The following is an 18208-nucleotide window of genomic DNA, read 5'->3' on the forward strand; positions in this document are numbered from 1 at the left end:
CATGCACAAGAAAAAAAAGTCGATCTGATAAGTGAAGAATCTCGACTGCACTTTTTATGCGGTCAGTTTTGAGCGAGTCCCCGTTTTCCCTTCACTATACATGTTCTTGCCTGCGCACAATCAGATCACGACTCGGTTCCGGAGGGACGTCGTCTGAAAGAAATAAGGGGCCTTCCCTATGACGAGCGCTAGAGCGAACAGCGGTCGCGGGTCCACAATCCGCAAATATTGCGGCCCCATTGTCTCCGCCCGCAATGCAGCTTGACACAATGGCCCCCGAGTGAAGAACTGCGGAAACTTTTCTACGAACTTGGCGAGAAAGTTACGGGAAAGCTAGAAAATTTATACCGTCACCTATAGTGGGGATCTTTGGAGAGGAGTATACTCAGAGATTAGAGTGTATTTCTTGGCAGTGGTGATCCTAACAGTACTGTTCACTTACCGCAAGCGCACAAATCTGTGAAGGTTTCATCGACAGCGAGGTGATTGTCTGAATAACGAAATGTTAATAAATGTCTTTGTGGTGAAACCTATTAGGGCCGATGAGATAGCCCTGACAAACTGTCAATAATAGTTCATCGACGCCTGCGGTTGAAAGGATGCTCCACGTCGGTTAAAGTTTCCAGGGCTAGATCTACTGCGCAAATGCCTAAGAAAAGAAACGGGAATATGGCCGCTACGGTGGCCCAATTGGTAATGCACCGCACATGTGAGTTGGGCTCCCAGTTGGAGCAAATGATCTTTTCATCCGCTTTCATTTACCTGTTCATTATTATTTCCACATCTCAAATAAACATAACGTTTAATTTATCTTATGATTTCTCTGACTTCAATATCTATTGTCTCCATATGCTAATACAAACAATGGTTATATTCTTATTTACCTGAGTAACGACAAGGATGTGTTCCGTTGTTACATATCTTTTTCTAACGCTGGGTTGTTCTTTGGGCTTATTGAAGTAAGGTATTGAGCTTATTCTATAAAAGATTACGTTAGTTAGTACGTTATACAATTATAAAGCAACCTAAGGCATTTGATTCAGTCGAGATACCAGCAATCATAGAGGCATTACGTAAGCAAAGAGTACAGGACGCTTACGTAAATCTTGGAAAGTATCTACAGAGACTCCACAGCTGCCTTGATTCTCCACAAGAAAAGTAGGAACACACGTATAAATAAAGGGCTCAGACAAGGAGACACAATCTCTCCAGTGCTATTCACCGCATGCTTGGAAGAAATATTCAAGCTATTAAACTGGGAAAAGCTTAGGAGTAAGTGTCAATGGTGAATATCTCAGCAACCTTAGATTTGCAGATTACATTGTCCTGTTCAGGAACAGTGTGGACGAGTTACAACAAATGATTGAGGACCTGAACAAGAGAGTATAAGTGTGGGGTTGAAGATTAATATGCAGAAGACAAAGATAATGATCAATAGCCGGGCAAGGGAACAAGCGTTCAGGACCACAATTCAGCCTCTAGAGTCTGTGAAGGAGTGCGTTTATATGGGTCAATTATTCACAGGAGATCCTGATCATGCGAAAGAAATTTACAGAAGAATAAAAATGGGTTGGACCGCATTTAGCAGACATTGTCAGATCCTGACTGGAAGCTTACCATTATTATTAAAAAGAAAGGTGTACAATCAATGCATTCTTCCGGTGCCAACATATGGGGCAGGAACTTCGAGACTGACAAGGAAGCTCGAAAACAAGTCAAGGATCGCGCGAAGATCGATGGAACGAAGAATGCTAGGCGTAACGTTAAGAGACAAGAAGAGAGCGGTGTGGATTAGAGAGCAAACACGCATAGCCGATATTTTAATTCATATTAGGAGAAAGAAATGGAGCTGGGCAGGTCATGTAATGCGTAGGTTAGATAACCGGTGGACCATTAGGATTATAGAATGGGGGCAGAGAGAAGGGAAGCGCAGTCCAGGACGGCAGAAGACTAGGTGTGGTGATGAAAATAAAAAATTCGCAGGCGCTAGTTGGAATCGATTGGCGCAGGTCAGGGGCAGTGGGAGATCGCAGGGAGAGGCCTTTGTCTTGCAGTGTGCATAAAAGAGGCTGCTGCTGCTGCTCATTATGATGATAAAGGAGCTATATTGTTTAATCTTTCAAGGTCTCCTTTTTTATCGATTAATATCTTGGCAATGTTCGAAGTCTGTGGTATACCTAAAGCGATGAGGCACTGCTTAGAAAGGGTCGCAAGATATTCGGGTACAATGTCTCCTCCATGTTGAATCAGATGGCCTCTTAGTCTCACTTTTACTGCTGATCTTCCATTGCACATGTCTTAGAAAACCCATCTTTAGCTCATCTGTAACTCATCTGCACGTACACATAGAACTTGGAAAACTTATGAACAAGTTATAAGCTTGTTAGCTTTATGGCTGTTCAACTCACAGAATACGATACAACTTCATATAAAAAGAAAAAAACTTGTGCTGCCCTTTAGATCCTGGAATTGAGGACCTTGCATATCTTTGCACTTGCTTACCTTGCATATCTTTGATCGCTTACATCTTGCTGCTGCTAACGTTAATTCTATTTATTGAGAATTTCAGTCTCGCTTTCAAGCTTTGTATACATGTAAACGCAAGCTCTGCGACTTGCTTAGGTTGACTCTCTTCAATGTACATAATGTAATAGATACACGTTTGCAAAAGACTCACGTTTATAGAAGAGACTGTCGAAGCACGTTGAAACATCGCATTCCGACATTCGGCTTAAAACAAACAAACAAACAAACAAAAGAAGAAAGAAATGAAGGGTGAAGGTCTGTATTATAAAAAACGTTTTTACGCTATAAGTGTTCGTGATAGCGGCTTCCAGATAATAATCTTGACAAAACTATTTCTGAAGGATGTCGGCCAATAGCAAAATGTACTTAGTAACGCAGGCCTTGTTAAATTCACTGCTATTTTTGTTCAGATGACAGGTTTGCTCCACCACGCCATGTGCGCCTTCAACCTGCGCTGCTGTACCACCACGAACTCCAACGCGATACCTCTGTCAACTTTAACGTCTGCTATATCTATTGTATCTTTTTTTCTGAAATCACCGTGTGTTTACATAGGTACAATGGTATCTGTTTTTGATAGCTTAAAGCGCTGGTTTGTAGTCTCTAATATCAAGCGTTTATAAAATTGGGAAGGACTTTGGAGCTGCTCCAGCGGCCCTTTTACGATTTCAGAATGTTTCCAATTTCGCAGCACATTTAGCTTTTGGACAATGGCGGGGATGAACACCGAGAAGCGCGGTGAACATTTCGTCTAGAAACACGATGTGGAGCCACCTAAGAATGCATATCGATTAGAGAGCAGTTGAATCAGACTGCGTGATTTATGGAAGAACAAATGCATTCAGAAAAACTTCATGCAGGAGGAGTTTGGTTCGATGCGCAGTCTGTGCGATAGGCTCTGGCTTCGGTCGGCCATATCATCGCTGTTTGAGCGCCGCAACGTTTACTTTGTGTGAGGAGTCCCCAGATGAAAACGGGTCACATTTCGTTGTGTACTGTTCATGAATGAGAATGCCCCGCGAAATGAGGCATTCAAGGTCGTAAACGAAGCAGCAGCTCTTCACCTATATCGCCTACAATATGTGCGGGCTCGCTAATCACTCGACATGCATCGGGGCGCGTGCGGCTCGCGTACGTGCCCGAGCGCAATCAAGTGGGGAAGTGCAGAAGGGTGTAGCGCTCGAACCCGCTCGATGGCGAAAAATGCTGACTAGGCCTACATACTAAAGTATGTATGCAGACGACCACTTGTGCTGCGTTGACAAATAGGCGAGGACGCACGAAAATTGCTGTCGAAAGCAAGTACTGTATACTGAGCTTCGTTGGGAAGTAGTAAACAACGGAGGCCGGGTATCTTGAGCGAAAAAGAGGAATAAAGAAACAGAACAATACCAGCGCAAACTTGTATGCAACGGGTAAAGATGTTATAACGAACAGATGGAAGAAAAAAACATTAGTGTAACCCGGCAGTAGCCAATTCACCTTTAAGCATTGAATCGACGTGATACGGGCCAGCGAAGAGGAGTGGGAAAGTTCGACGATGGTGAGGTGCACAGGGCATGCAGAAAGCTGCGCGATCGAAGGGCCAGCCAGCAGCGCGGGAATAGTGTGCTCGTGTGGGCGCGTGTTGTCCACACCGAAGTATGTGTATACAGTTACAAAGCGCGCGCTGCATTTTCCCGCACCTATGAAGCATTCGCGTCCCCTGTTCGCTTGCTAAAGGTGGAGTTAATTGTCTGCCGGCGGACTATGATTAACGGAGAGCCGTCTCTTATAACACGAGTGCCAGCGCGGCGCACGCGGCCCAGCGCAGCGTTTTGGGGGCTTAAATTAAAGCGACTGAGAGCGTAATTATCGAAGCCCCTCGGCGAAACGGGCTACTATGCAGCCACGATGACTCTTTCCTCCCTCTTCGTATACTTTGGTTGTGCGATCCGACATGATGCGGAGGTAGGAAGCGTGCGGCGTTCATTTGTCAAGTTATTGATGCCGTTGTTACCGTAAACTTAGAAAAGGACGCCTGCACACAGTCTAACGTGCCGTGGCGCGCTCAGTCTGTTGTCAGACTAAGAGCGAAAGGGTAAGCAAAGGGAAAATGCAGGTATGTTTATTGAGAATGTGTTCATTTCGCTACCCTATATGAAGGGAAGGGAATGGGGAAATAAAGTAAAGGAAGAAAGGAGAGACAGGAATTCAGGTTAGTCAAGCGCAATACACAAGTCCGTTGGCTTCAAGAACTGCAAAGGATGCCAGTGGTGGCGGTTCCGTTTTAGCTGGCTTCGGCGTTCTGATATACGCCTTCAGAGGTTTTTAAATAATGAAATTTTGAAATTATTATATGCACAAATATTCCACGAAGCTGCTATACAATGTGTATTTGCGCGGAGCATACCACTTTCAGGCAACAAAAATAGACATTTCGACACAGCACAGGCGTGCGCCTTTTTAGAACCTCAATTCGAAGTTGCGTCAGAAGTTACCGCTTTCCTCACGAACACCTACCGTCTACACACCACTACTTATTACGGTGAAAAAAAGGCGAGGCAACAGAGCTTGACATCGAAGAAAGACAAGTTTTTCGGCTCATTAGACTTCCTTTTAAAAGCGAAGCTGTCTTTGCCTCTTCCTTCTACTTTTCCATTGCTGCTGCTGCTGTCTGGCACACCGTGTATACATGACAGCGCGTGTATACATGACAGGAGAGCAGCAGAGAAGAAAAGCAAAGCGAGAAGCTCGTTTGGACCTTCGCACCACGTCGAATGTGCATAATACCCTCTGAAGCTTCCTCGACGACGTACATTAGCCTCTTGACAGCTATAATTACCGGGACCCCCCGCAAAAACATCGCAGAAATTCCAGCGCTTGCCTTTCTACTAACGTGCAAGTCCAGGGGGAAGCTTGATAGAATGGTAGAGAGGAGGGGGAGAGGAGGCAGTCAATGCGTAGAACCGATGAGCCGACTCTTCGCTCGCAGTTCTCATAGGAGGGTAGGGGGAGGGTAGTAGAGAGAAGATGACTATAGAAGGTTAGGAAACGCTACTGCTATAGCCACCACAGCGGTTGCGGGCAAACGGGCTAAATAAATATTGAAGGTATGGTACGGCACGTTTCTGCTATTTCTGAAAAATAAAACCATGCAAACATGTCTAGCGGACAACTTACGCACGGCGTGCAGAAGCAGAACCACATTAATTAAAGCGCACCGCAGAGTCTTGGCGACCCAACGAAAGCGGTCGCACGTCAGATCAACACCTCTATGCCCGCCATGGTAGCTCTGCGGCTAAGGCATTTCTCGACGTCACGGGCTTGATGCCGACCGCAGCAGCGGCATTTTGACAGGGGCAAAATAAAAGATGCTCGTGCACTTAGATTTAGGGACACGTTAAAGAACACCAGGGTGTCAAAATTAATCCGGAGTCCACCACTACGGTATGTCTCATAATCCGATTGTGGTTTTGGCTCGTACAGCCCCGTAATTCAATTAAAGTTTAATACTTCTGCCTGGAGGAATGTCCACGATAAAAGCGGCCCTGCTATTCCTCCTTCATCAAGTGAGGTGTGGCCAGCACCGAAAAAGACATGCTACGCGCCAGAGCCACAGCACATGACTCGCCACTTAACGTCAAATGTCACTTCAGTTGATCAAATGCAAGACAAGGATTCACAAGCGATTGCTATGCTTAAATCCCTCACGAATGTCATGCGTCTATTACTGACAAACATGGACACTCCGGCTGCTCGTAGCGCACTGCACGTGCTGGACGCGCTGACTCCAGCACTTGAAAACATCGCATGGCACCATGGCCCGCCCCTCGCTGCCCTTCCACAGGGGAGTCAAGAGTGTATCTCTATTGCAGTGGAATGCCGATGGTCTCAAATCGAGAATTTCAGATTTGAGACACTACGTCTTCGAAAACCGATTTACCATCCTCATAATTTGCGAACCGAACGTGCAGAATGTTATACGCATTTCCAGCTATGAAGCATTCCTGTCTTCTACTTGTGGTGATGTGAGCAAGGTAATTGTATATATTAGATGTGATCTGACGTACATGTTGCACCCAGTACCGCCTCACGACGACAACCAGTACCTTTGTTTAATTGTGAAAACGAATAAGCTTACGTTCACACTCGTCGCTGTTTACATTGCTTCTTCAAGTGGCTTCGACTCTAAACGACTGCACGACGTGCTATCAGCGACACCCGGCCCTATGATTCTCACCGGAGATTTACCCCATCCCCAGTGTAGGGTAGCAAACCGGAGACTCATATCTGGTTAACCTCCCTGCCTTTCCTCTTCATTCTCTCTCTCTTTAATGCTCACCATCCGCTTTGGGGGAGCTTGAAGATGGACTCCAGGGGAAGGAGACTAGCATCCTTTGCCACACAGCACGACCTTTACTGCCTCAACGTATTCCAACGTATTCCTGTAGTCCAACGTATTTACGCGGGCTTACATACAGCAGCTGCCTAGACATGACCCCGGTTTCCCGGCGTCTTGAAAGAAACGTGCAATGGTTTTCAGACATTGAATCACATGGAAGCGACTATATTCCGACGTACCTGAAGACCAAGGGACTATTTAAATCCCCCTCCACGACCCTCCGGAGAATTGACTGATCGGCGTTTCGGTCGCACATGGAGGAAGTATGTCAGCAAGGGAACCATCATTCAAGCCTGGAACACGAAATTCAATAAGCCATGCAAGATACTACGGGTACTTTTCAGCATTTCCCGAAATACGAAGAATTTGAAGCCGAACTGCAGCGACTACGAGCGATTGGCCGGCGGGATGAAAGAAGATACAGGAGAACCAAATCCATCCGGGATCTCAGAGAGGCAAGGCGGATGCAAAAGATTCAAAGCCGCACTGATGCACTACAATCTCAAAGATGAAAACTTTATGTGAGTCGTTGGATCCACGTCAGCGATTATCTCAGATATGGAGAACTGTGCGTGGACTTCGCGTATCACCGCAACAGCGTGTTCCTTTTAAATCCCTCGTTTTGCACCAAGGTCGCAGCGAAATAGACATTGCTGAAGAATTTTGCTCAAGACTTGACTTGCCAGCTCGCAGCTCCAACGCGCACTTACACCATGTGCCACTCCTGTGCCATGGGATTGCTGCATGGATGTAATGTTTTCGGTGGAGGAGCTTGAAGCGGCACTGGCGACTTGCAGGCGCTCTTTGTCACCTGGGCCGGACGGCGTTACCTATGCGGCGCTCGCCAATCTTGGGCAGAAAGCACGACTCATACTGCTAAGCCTTTACAACGAGTCTTGGCGCAACGGTTTGGTTCCACGTGAATGGAAATGCAGCCGCTTCGTTCCACTTCTCAAACCTGGTAAATCACCGTTAGATTTGTCATCGTACAGCCCCATCGCTCTGGCCACTTGTATAGGGAAAATAATGGAAAGAATGATTTTGACTCGCCTTGAATGGTACCTGGAAAATTACAATGTGTACCCGGATGCTATGGCTGGCTTCCGACGTGGGCGCTCATGCATAGATGTCATGGATTTGGTCACGTTTGTTCAACATCAAAAACATCTGAAACTACTCACGGCGGCATTATTCCTTGACATAAAAGGCGCCTATGATAATATAGCACATTATGCCATTATAGAAGCTCTGATTGAAGCCGGAATCGGTGGCCGCATTTTTCAGTGGCTGTGCAGTTATTTGACCGACAGGCATTTCTTCGTGATGACCGAGGATAGCGCGACGACTCTACACCAAACGTTCCGTGGAGTACCGCAAGGCGGAGTGTTGAGCCCGACGCTATTTAACCTAGTGCTCGTTGGCCTAGTCAGATGCTTGCCCAACACAGTTCAAGTATCAATCTATGCAGATGACATCTGCATTTGGGCGTCTGCTGTAACACGACTGCAGTTACGAGCATGGCTGCAAAAGGCAGCTACCTTAACATAACTGTACTTGCGAAAACAGAACTTAGAGCTGTCTTCGGAGAAATGCTGCCTTGTTACTTTCACTCGGAAGGCAATGAAGCGTTACTCTGTAAGTGTCAACGGACAAGCTGTTGCAAATGCACGGAAACACCGCTTTTTAGGGGTAATTATCGACCGCGACCAATCATGGAGCCCGCACGTTTCATACCTAAAGAAGAGGTTGATGACAATAATACATTTCCTCAAATTTTTCGGCGGGAAGTCATGGGGCACATCGGTGCGGTCAATGCTGCAGCTTTATAACACCTTGTTCCTCGGTTTCGCAAGATACAGCCTCCCTATGCTTGATAACACCTGCAAAACAAACCTGCGTGTACTCCAGTGACTACAAGCTCAAGCCCTAAGGACGTGTCTCGGTCTTCCGAGGTGTGCGTCTACAGCGGCAACGATTGTCATAGCTCGAGATCACCCAATATCAACGTACTTGGTAACCGACGCTCTCAGAACGCATATTCGCCACGTTGCCCGGCTACCTTCTCACCATCTTGCCGCTCTACCCGCAGGAAGGCCACACGCAACTGTCAGTCGTATAATAGTTGCCAATCGTACCTCACTGCCATCGAACTACATGCCTGCAGCAAGAACATCCTCACCTTTATGGTGCATGCACAGACCTGAAATACGCCTCACCATCCCAGGAATCACGAAGAAGGCTAACATGCCGTCGTTTGCTCTGAAGCAGGCCACATTAGAACTTTTACATGAGGTGCACAGTGGCCGCGTACACGTTTGCATCGATGGCTCAGTCACATCTGCAAGTTCAGCTGCTGCTATGGTGATACCAACTAAATCCGTCAAAATACAGCTAAAAACCTCACATGTATCATCAATGACAGCTGCTGAACTGGTAGCCTTGCGTGCGGCTCTTCATTTCATTCAGGAGGAACCACCCCATGCATAGTCAGTCTTCTGTGATTCCAAGGCCGCCCTACAGAGCGTACTTTCAGCATTGCGCCATGGATAACATGAACAGCTCGTCGCAGAGATCAGAGAAGTACACCATCGCATAGTTGACGAAGGACACGATATCATATATCAGTGGTTGCCTAGTCACTGTGGCATACATGGCAATGATCGAGCAGACGCAGCTGCCCGATCTGCCCATAACGGCGTCAACTGCGTTGCCATTCCCCTTTCGAGAGCCGACGCAACGAAAAAGTTTGCCGTATTTGCACACGACTTGACATTAGCTCAGTGGAATTCATCTGATTTCACAAGTGCACACCTTCATACCCTGGACCCTAATTTACCACTCCGTATTCCACCCGAGCTTGCACGACGCGACCGCACCCTTCTAGTTCGTCTATGGTTTGGAGTAGCATTTTCAAATGCGTACTCCTTTCTTATCGGAATGTCCAACAGCCCACTTTGTGACTTCTGCGGGTGCAATGAAACAATCGCGCACCTTTGTCAGTGCTCTCGTTTCAACCCGCAAAGAGCAGTCCTTTCAGTCACCCTAGACAAACTGGACAAGCGCCCAATGACAGAAAACAAGATCATTGGAAACTGGCCTACGCGAACATCAGCGTGATCGGCTATGAAGGCGCTGCAGCGGAATTTAAATAACGCTGGATTTTTTGACAGATTGTGACTTCACTGTGTGACGCAGGATTGTACGGTGACACTGCATAACACTAGGAACGCCTTTGCAGGCTGCGTGAGTGCCCATAGAGACAGTTTGTGTGTACGTGCGTGTGTGTGTGTAGTTTTTTTTTTAATCCTTCTCTCTCTCCCCTATCACATCCACTTGCCCCTCCCCAAGTACAGGGTAGCCAACCGGAGATAATTTCTGGTTAACCTCCCTGTCTTTCCTTTGCCTTTCTCTCTCTCTCTCTCTAATACTTCTACCACGATGCGATGCGCCACGTGAGGCAATGAATATGTTCAACCCTCTCAGAGGTTAAGTATGGCGCACAACAATGCCTCAAGCAAACACGTTTCTCTGTGTATTCTGTGTACGACGCAGACAAACAGCAGTGGTGCGCGCAAGGTAACGTTCAACATAAACTCATTATTCTCGTGTTGGACTAAACGTTGAAGAATTTAAACATTCGCTGTCAAGATCACCACAGAAAGTTTCTCTTGCATTGATTCCCATAATGCGTGGGATATATATATTGTCACGTGGTGGTGACGTTAAAAAACACAGTAGCAATACTGTGAAAGACAAAACTAACTTTTATTGGGTGAACCTGTGCTCACAAAAACAGTCGACACTTATAGCACAACGATAGCGGCGAACACTGTCGGCGATCGTCAAAAATCTGTACAGCGGGTCGAGCGCGTCGGCTTTTATACAGCAGTCGTCGAATGTACCAGACTGATCGCTTGGACCAGCGTGTCTTCCACAAAGTTCTACACCATTCGCGTCACGCGATGAAATCAGATAACACAAGGTTCGGCGACAACAGACAGCGGATAGAAGCATCGATAACTTTCCAGAAACTTCGGATGCATGCAGGCGCGTTCCCCGCTGTGCGTTAACATTTGTTAGGCGGCGAAACGTGTCCCCCGATAAAGACAAGTACACGTGTCAATATATATATATATATATATATATATATATATATATATATATATATATATATATATATATATATATATATATATTGTAGTGGGTAATATGCATGTGGCACTGTGCGGACTGCCACCGCTGCGGCGCGAGACACGAGCGCGGGTTGTTGATGCGAAGCGCTAGGACTCGTGATCTAGAGCTACCTGCGATCCCTCGAACGAGCTACAATAAACCCCATTTCATTTGGTGGAGGTGCGGGGTAACCTCGAAAACTGGAACTCCGAAGCCGGACGCTACCGACTGCTGCGACCATGCCTGACGAAACCACCCAGGAAGATGCACCACAGCCTCCGACGATCATCGTTTCCGGTGCATTGGGCCAGCGTGATCCTGCCATCTTTAGCGGCACCGATGATCATGACGTGGAGGATTGGTTGTCATCTTACGAAAGGGTGGGCCAGCATAACAAGTGGGACGACATCACGAAGTTGCACAATGTGCTGTTTTACTTAACCGGCGTCGCGAACCTCTGGTTCCGAAACCACGAACACGATTTCACAACGTGGAGCAGATTCAAGACAAGTTTCACAGAAGTGTTCGGGCGCCCCGCTGTGCGCAAGCTTCGCGCAGAACAACGCTTACGGGGGCGCGCGCAACATCACGGTGAAACGTTCACAAGTTACATCGAAGATGTCATTGACCTGTGTAAGCGCGTGAATCCGTCAATGGCGGAACAGGACAAGATAAAACACATTATGAAAGGCATTGATGAGGACGCATTTCAAATGTTGCTAGCGAAGGATCCGCGTACCGTGGCCGAAGTTATCAACTTGTGCCAAAGTTTTGACGAGCTACGGAAACAACGCATCTTAGCTCGGCGCCCACCGCCTACGGAAGATTCGTTAGCAGCATTGGTTATTGGCGACAACCACACAACTTTGCTGACGCAAATAAAAGAATTTGTGCGCGAGGAGGTCGCGCGACAGCTCTCGATTTTGCCGACCACGGAGAAGCCTTCTCAATATTTGGCTCCAGCGATCCGACAGGTAATTCAAGAGCAAGTGACCGAAGCTCTTCCACCTCCGTGTCAGCCGGTTCCTGTGGCCGCGCCTCTGACGTATGCTGAAGCCGCTGCACGGGCGCCTCGTCTGCCGGGATTCTCACCTCCGCCTTTAGCGCCTCTCCAGCCGGTGTTCTCTCATCCGCCCTCACCTCGCCAGCAGGTCGCTGCCTTTTTCAGCGCACAGCAGCAAGGTACAAATCCTTGGCGCACTCCTGACAACCGCCCAATATGCTATGCCTGCGGTACACCGGGACATGTAGCGCGCTTCTGCCGCCGGCGCTTGCCGGCCTTCGTGGGCACCGCACGACCACCCAGCTCCGGCTTCCGACCTTTCCGTATGCCTTCACGACCACCACCGGAAGTCTACGCTGCTGATGACATACCAGCACCGCAGTCACAGCTCTACAATACTCGTCGCTCACCTTCCCCTCGTCGGCGCTCACTCTCATCCATGCGTCGTAGGCCCAGTGCCAGTACTACTGAGGCGGAAAACTGATTTCCGCAGTTCCTGAGGCACGAACTGCGTCATCGTCGGAACATCAAAGTCCTCGTTTTTCCCCCGCTAACGTTATTGAAGTGTCTGTTGATGGCATCAAATGTCTTGCGCTCGTCGATACAGGTGCTGCTGTATCTGTGATTAGCGAGAAACTTTGCCGTGAATTACGGAAAGTGACCATGATGCCTTCGGTATTATTGCTTAGAACAGCCAGTGCACAACAAGTTCAGCCAGTCGCTATGTGCACTGCCAGGGTGTTGATTCGAGACATTTTGTATTCGATTGATTTCTTTGTGCTAACTTGTTGCTCCCACGATGTGATTCTTGTGATGTGATTTTTGAAAAAGAGCCGTGACACCACCGCCCGAGAGTTATCGGAAGCTTTTTTCATTCAGTCATTGGGGTCACAGTGCATTAGTGTGCCTTCCTTAACCTTGTACAGCGCTGAATTTGGTTTTTTGGATTCTGTCGCATGAGTGCGCTCTTGGGATCGGATGTTGGTGGCTCCACCGCATGGTGCTCACTGCGCATGTTCCTCTGGTTTGAGCGGTCTATAAAGGAGTGACGCAATAAAATGATGTCAGTTGAGAGTAGCGCCTTGTCCTGTCGTCTTTCTTGTCTCTGTCGTTTTGCGCTAAACAAAGTATTCATGTGATTCTCGGTTGGGATTTTCTGTCGTGCCATCACGCGGTCATTGACTGTGCACGTGCTGAGGTTCAGTTCTCCGTTCTGTGCGATTTGCCATCTCACGACTTTCAAGTTCATGATGTTACCAGGATCTGTGTAGCTTCAGATACTGACCTTCCCCCTCACAGCGCGGTATTTGTCCCTCTTTCATGCGCATCGCTTGCCGAAGCGACGGTCATGTTTTCACCCGCTGCCGTCTTCATTCGCCGCCAGCCTATATTGTTGCCTTTCGCCCTCCTCACGGTTCACCATGGGGCTGCAGAAATACTGATTTCTAACCCAAATTCATACACTTTGGCTTTGCACTGTGGCGAGACTATTGGTACCATCCAGACTGTGGACGCTGACGTTATTGTGCAGTTCCCTGTTCCCGACGACGTGGATACTGCCAACGTAACAGCACTGGCACCCCATGTGCCATCTAACCGAGTACCACCGGATGTTTTTTGTCGCTCTATTGCCGATATATATATATATATATATATATATATATATATATATATATATTAAACTGCGGTAGCTTCGGGATGAACCTACACTTTTGAATGCACGATCTCCTGGATCATGCCCTATATTTAGTTTAGTAGAGCTACACTTCCGGTTCCTGTTCTCGAACGAGCGCGTCTGGATTTCATCTCGGACTTCTTGCACTTATTACGCATTATTATTGCTCCATACATTGCGGTATGCTATCTGGGTGTAGCTTTTTCGTTTCAGGCTTCATTTTTACGCCTATTTTTTATTGTTCTATTTGCATTAGATCTCAAATTGTACAACTTGACGAGACGAAAGTGGCCAGATAGCCAGATTCCATGAACTTAAAATCGATCTGACTTGTCTTCAAAATGTTCCGCACATTTTTTACCTGTTCTGCATCAATCCTAATATTTCCTGGTTTGCACTTCTGTGCCGCTCTGGCGGTCCGCTTTCGTTCAACGTAGTCATCGTGACAAGCCTCCAATGACGTCATGCATAATATACAGCGAAGGCCTGAAGGCATCCGTAGTCTATACTCAATGTATACTATATCTGCGTGAATATTCAGCCCACTGATACGATCTTGACCGGGTGAGGCGGGTCTTCACTGCACGAATCAGGAAACGACGACGAAGCCGGGCATTATGATGATGAAATAAAGTAGGAAAGAATATATTCGCTTCATTGGTACATGGTAGTCACTCTCATCCGAGTTTCGAGCATTTCTGAGAAACACAGGGCCCAGGACGGCCTTAAATAACCCCTTGCGGTCTTGTGGTCGTCGGCGTCTTCTTAGGGAGCCTGTGAAAGTATTACTGATTTCATCAGGTTCGGCCTTCGAACTGCTGACCTTCTGGTTTTCTTTTCTTCGTCCTTCCCTTTGAGTCAGCTCGGGGAATAAAGGGGGTGACGCTGTTTCGAAGAGGACAATTATGTCGAGATGGCGACGCCCGCTTGACCGATTCTCACATTTGACAGGTCCATCATACGGGGGCCAAGATGGCCTTAATTACCCCTTGCGGTCTTGTTTTTGTCGACGTCTTCTTGGGGTGCCTGTGGATGAAGTAGTGCTTTCGTCAGGCTTATCGTCGACGTCTTCCTGCCCATCGGTTTGTCTTCTCTTCGCCCATCCCTTTGTGAGCTCGGGGAATAAAAGGGGTGACGCTTAGCAGCCTTTTTTGCGACGAGGCAAGTCATCTTGTCATGGGAACGCACGCCTGAATGTCTCTCACACTTGAGAGGTCGATCATAACACCACCATGTGAACTCTTCTGTCTGTAATGATTGTTTAGAACTTTCAGACATTTCTATGATATTGAGAACCGCTTGCTAGAATATTACAATAATTTTGCAAATCACCTGTGCTTCCTATAGACATACCAGATTGTTTAGACTTTTTTCTGTTTACGAAGACCACAAATATCTATCAGGAAATTTTGAATTTGCTTCCTCAATTTCTTTATTTTAGTAATTGTTTGAAACCGTGAATATTGGGGAAGCTACGCATCACATGAGCACGGAACTGTGCAGATTTCTCTAAGCTTACGTGAGCTGTTGGAGCAATAAAATAAAAAATAAATAGAAAAAGTATATAGCTTATAGATCAGTGCGTCGCAAACTTGTGAGTAGCGCACTTGAACTCTTCTTTGTGAACAATAGCATACCTCATATAGCATTGATATCAAAACCAACAATTCGACTGCCGAATCAAAATAAAGAATGAATGTGCCAAAAGCCACGGTTCCCTATTAGCCGATTAGTAGCCATATTATAGTATGTAGCCATCACTATGCTTATAAAATACACTTGGCCGTCGGTACTTGTTTGATCAGCGTTTTTTTAACGTATTTTCTTTGTTTCCGTTTACTTCGACGCAAATGGTCTAGGAATGAAGGTTATTTTTCATTCGTGTTCCTGTTCTGGCCTTATTCGAACAGCATAAACTCGCCTAGAGTGTGGGCATGGAACAAACAGCATAGAGGGGGCATGGAAAGGCGGCCAGCATGCGGACGTGCCAAATGTTTATTCTTCTGACGCAGGTGGTACCTTATCGCTCGCAGATGCGCCCCAAGCATCGCCTGGCCTGCCATCAATGCGCTGTTCTACCGATTCTGCCGGCAACCCTTCCGCTGCCCTGCACATCCACCAGGAGGCATCGTGGTTCCGTGCCATACAGCATTTGTTCCACAACACCCATGGCCAGCAACATCAAGCTTCCGCCGGCCTTTAAACCTTCAACTCTGGACATGCTTCGCCAGTGGGCCATAGAGAAAGGCATTCAACAATAGTGGACACTCTCATAGAGCCCAGCGGCCGAATTGACTGTAGCGCACCAAGCGGATGGGTTTAAGTCCCTCCGGATTCGGTTTCGGGCGCGCGCCTCTTGAACGCCAGCTGGCACGGGCTGCGCTACTCGGCACGTTTTCTTCTACTGCTCAGTCGCGCGCTGTCTTATTGCGGAATCATTCATTTAAAATGATTGCGAATGATCTTTACAAGCCTCCCTCGAATCTGTGCCACGTGCAATTTCATAAAGTAGACGAGAAACGCCTTGTAAATGAGGAAATGTTTATTTCGCTCTATATAAATGCTCGTTCGGGGCTTTTTGTGCATTCCTCCAACGTTGTGGAACCAGGTAAGCAGCAGTAGTTCGCGTACGAAGCTCCACCGGACGGCATCAGCTGAAGAAAGTAAATTACAAGCATGTGTCATTTCGGTATTTAGCCTTTATAGGAATAGTGCGTGTAGAGGGGAAAATTGCGAAAGTGGTGAATGGGCGACATTACAAACAAAAGGAATTCGCTATTACATACATGACGTCGAAAATACCCGACTCATTCCAAGCCGTACTTTAGGTTATGAATGAAACATCTGATTTCGAAGCATTCCTCCATTCCAGGGCATTATTTCCTCACTTTAAGAGCACAAATGCACGGGTGACTGCGTTTTTAAAACAACTCGGCCTCAGCTGACGCGTTAGTACGCTACATACACAGAGGCGGCCACAATACATGCTCTATGCCAGACCATGTTAGACGCTCTCAGAATGCCTTCTACTTGCACTCAAGAAAAATGCGTGGATGCAAAGCCTGTTTTGAGTTGTTCAGAAGAGCTCGTCGGTGTTATGTTCTGTGCGGTCTGCCGGCGCAAGCCTCACACTCCAGTGTTATCACTCGTCGCGTCTTCGTCAAGTATGAGTACCGAAAGAAGGTATATGTTGCGGGACAGTAGAAAGCGTCGCAAACTTGTCGCACTAAGATTCAGTACACGCCAAACTAACTGTAACCATGTCGGACTTGCTTTTTGCTAACTGCTTCCCAACACCAGGCGCGGCGAGCGTGCCTCGAAAGTATCCTGAAAAGTTGCGAATTTAAGTACAATAATTTTGGAGATCAGAGAAGGCGTCACGAACTTGCCCCAGTAAGATTCAGTACACGCGAAATTAACTGTCGCACACAGCCGACCTTCTTTTCGCTAACTGCATCACAACGCCGGGCGTGGCCACTGTGCATGAAAACTAACCCAAGAAGTAACGAAATTAGTTACAGTAATGATGTGCGTCACAAAAAGCGCCAAAACTTCTCCCGGTAAGAATGATTACATGCAAAAGTGCGTCACACGGCGACGTGCTTTTCGCTAACCACGTCACAAAGTCGAGTGCGGTGAGCTTGCCCAAGAACTACCGGAATAAGCTATAATAATGTTGGGGCTCATAGAAAGCGTCGCAAACATCTCCCAGCACTAGTTATTAACTCAAATAAACTACACCAGGAAGGCCGAGCTGTTTTTCGCTAACTGCGTCACATGTCTCGGTACCGTGCTGTAAAAGCCAAAATTGCTTGAAATGTGTCGCCGACTGTCAAACAAAATTTCTCACCTTGCCGCTGTTTAATAGTGCGGTGGTGCCGTGTCGAAGTGCAGAAGGAAAGCAAGAATACACCGGGAGCCCAACAAACATGCTACATCCAAAAGAGGCGGGTCGACGAACCGGCGAAATTCACATGGTCAACCGGCCACGCTGGCTTCAGTGGCCTGTCTGCCGCATGACGCATACATGCGTCGCGCCTGGCACGCCGTTAGCTTGTTGCTAGATAACGCAAGAAAAATAAGTATAAGTTCATTTATACGCAATTTCTTTTTAGCTTTAGCGGGAAAGAATAAAATAAGAATAAAACGTTCTCGGTAAGTTCATTTCACACTTTTTTTTCCGATGCTCGCGTCAACTAACGGATGGGATTAGCACTAGCCGTGACGTATTTACTTTTGCCAGTTTTCGCCCAGTGCCCCCACTTGTTGAATTTCTTTCTGCGAGTGGGCATGAAAAGGCGGCCAGCATGCGGACGGGCAAAATGTTGGTTCTTCTGGCGCAGGTTAGTCCACATCCCTCTTTGAACTGCAAACGCTCAAGTAATGTCACTTTGCTGCTTATTTCATTCCCAGGTGTGCTTTCTTGCATTACCTGTGAATGCGTACA

General features: G+C 47.1%; 2 long non-coding RNA genes across 4 annotated transcripts in view; both read left to right on the top strand.

The window, feature by feature from the left end:
* The window catches only part of LOC129387774 (uncharacterized), a 45957-nt gene extending 29546 nt beyond the window's left edge, over positions 1 to 16411 (top strand). For both annotated transcript variants that reach the window (XR_008614959.2, XR_008614958.2), the window contains exon 3: positions 15774 to 16411. This is a non-coding gene — a long non-coding RNA (uncharacterized lncRNA). The remainder of the gene's footprint in view (positions 1 to 15773) is intronic.
* Positions 16412 to 17976: 1565 nt separating this feature from the next.
* LOC140215907 (uncharacterized) overlaps positions 17977 to 18208 on the top strand; it is a 213845-nt gene continuing 213613 nt past the window's right edge. For both annotated transcript variants that reach the window (XR_011892500.1, XR_011892501.1), the window contains exon 1: positions 17977 to 18104. This is a non-coding gene — a long non-coding RNA (uncharacterized lncRNA). The remainder of the gene's footprint in view (positions 18105 to 18208) is intronic.

Source organism: Dermacentor andersoni, chromosome 2 (genome assembly GCF_023375885.2).
Source record: "Dermacentor andersoni chromosome 2, qqDerAnde1_hic_scaffold, whole genome shotgun sequence".
In the NCBI taxonomy this organism is placed as follows: Eukaryota; Metazoa; Arthropoda; class Arachnida; order Ixodida; family Ixodidae; genus Dermacentor; species Dermacentor andersoni.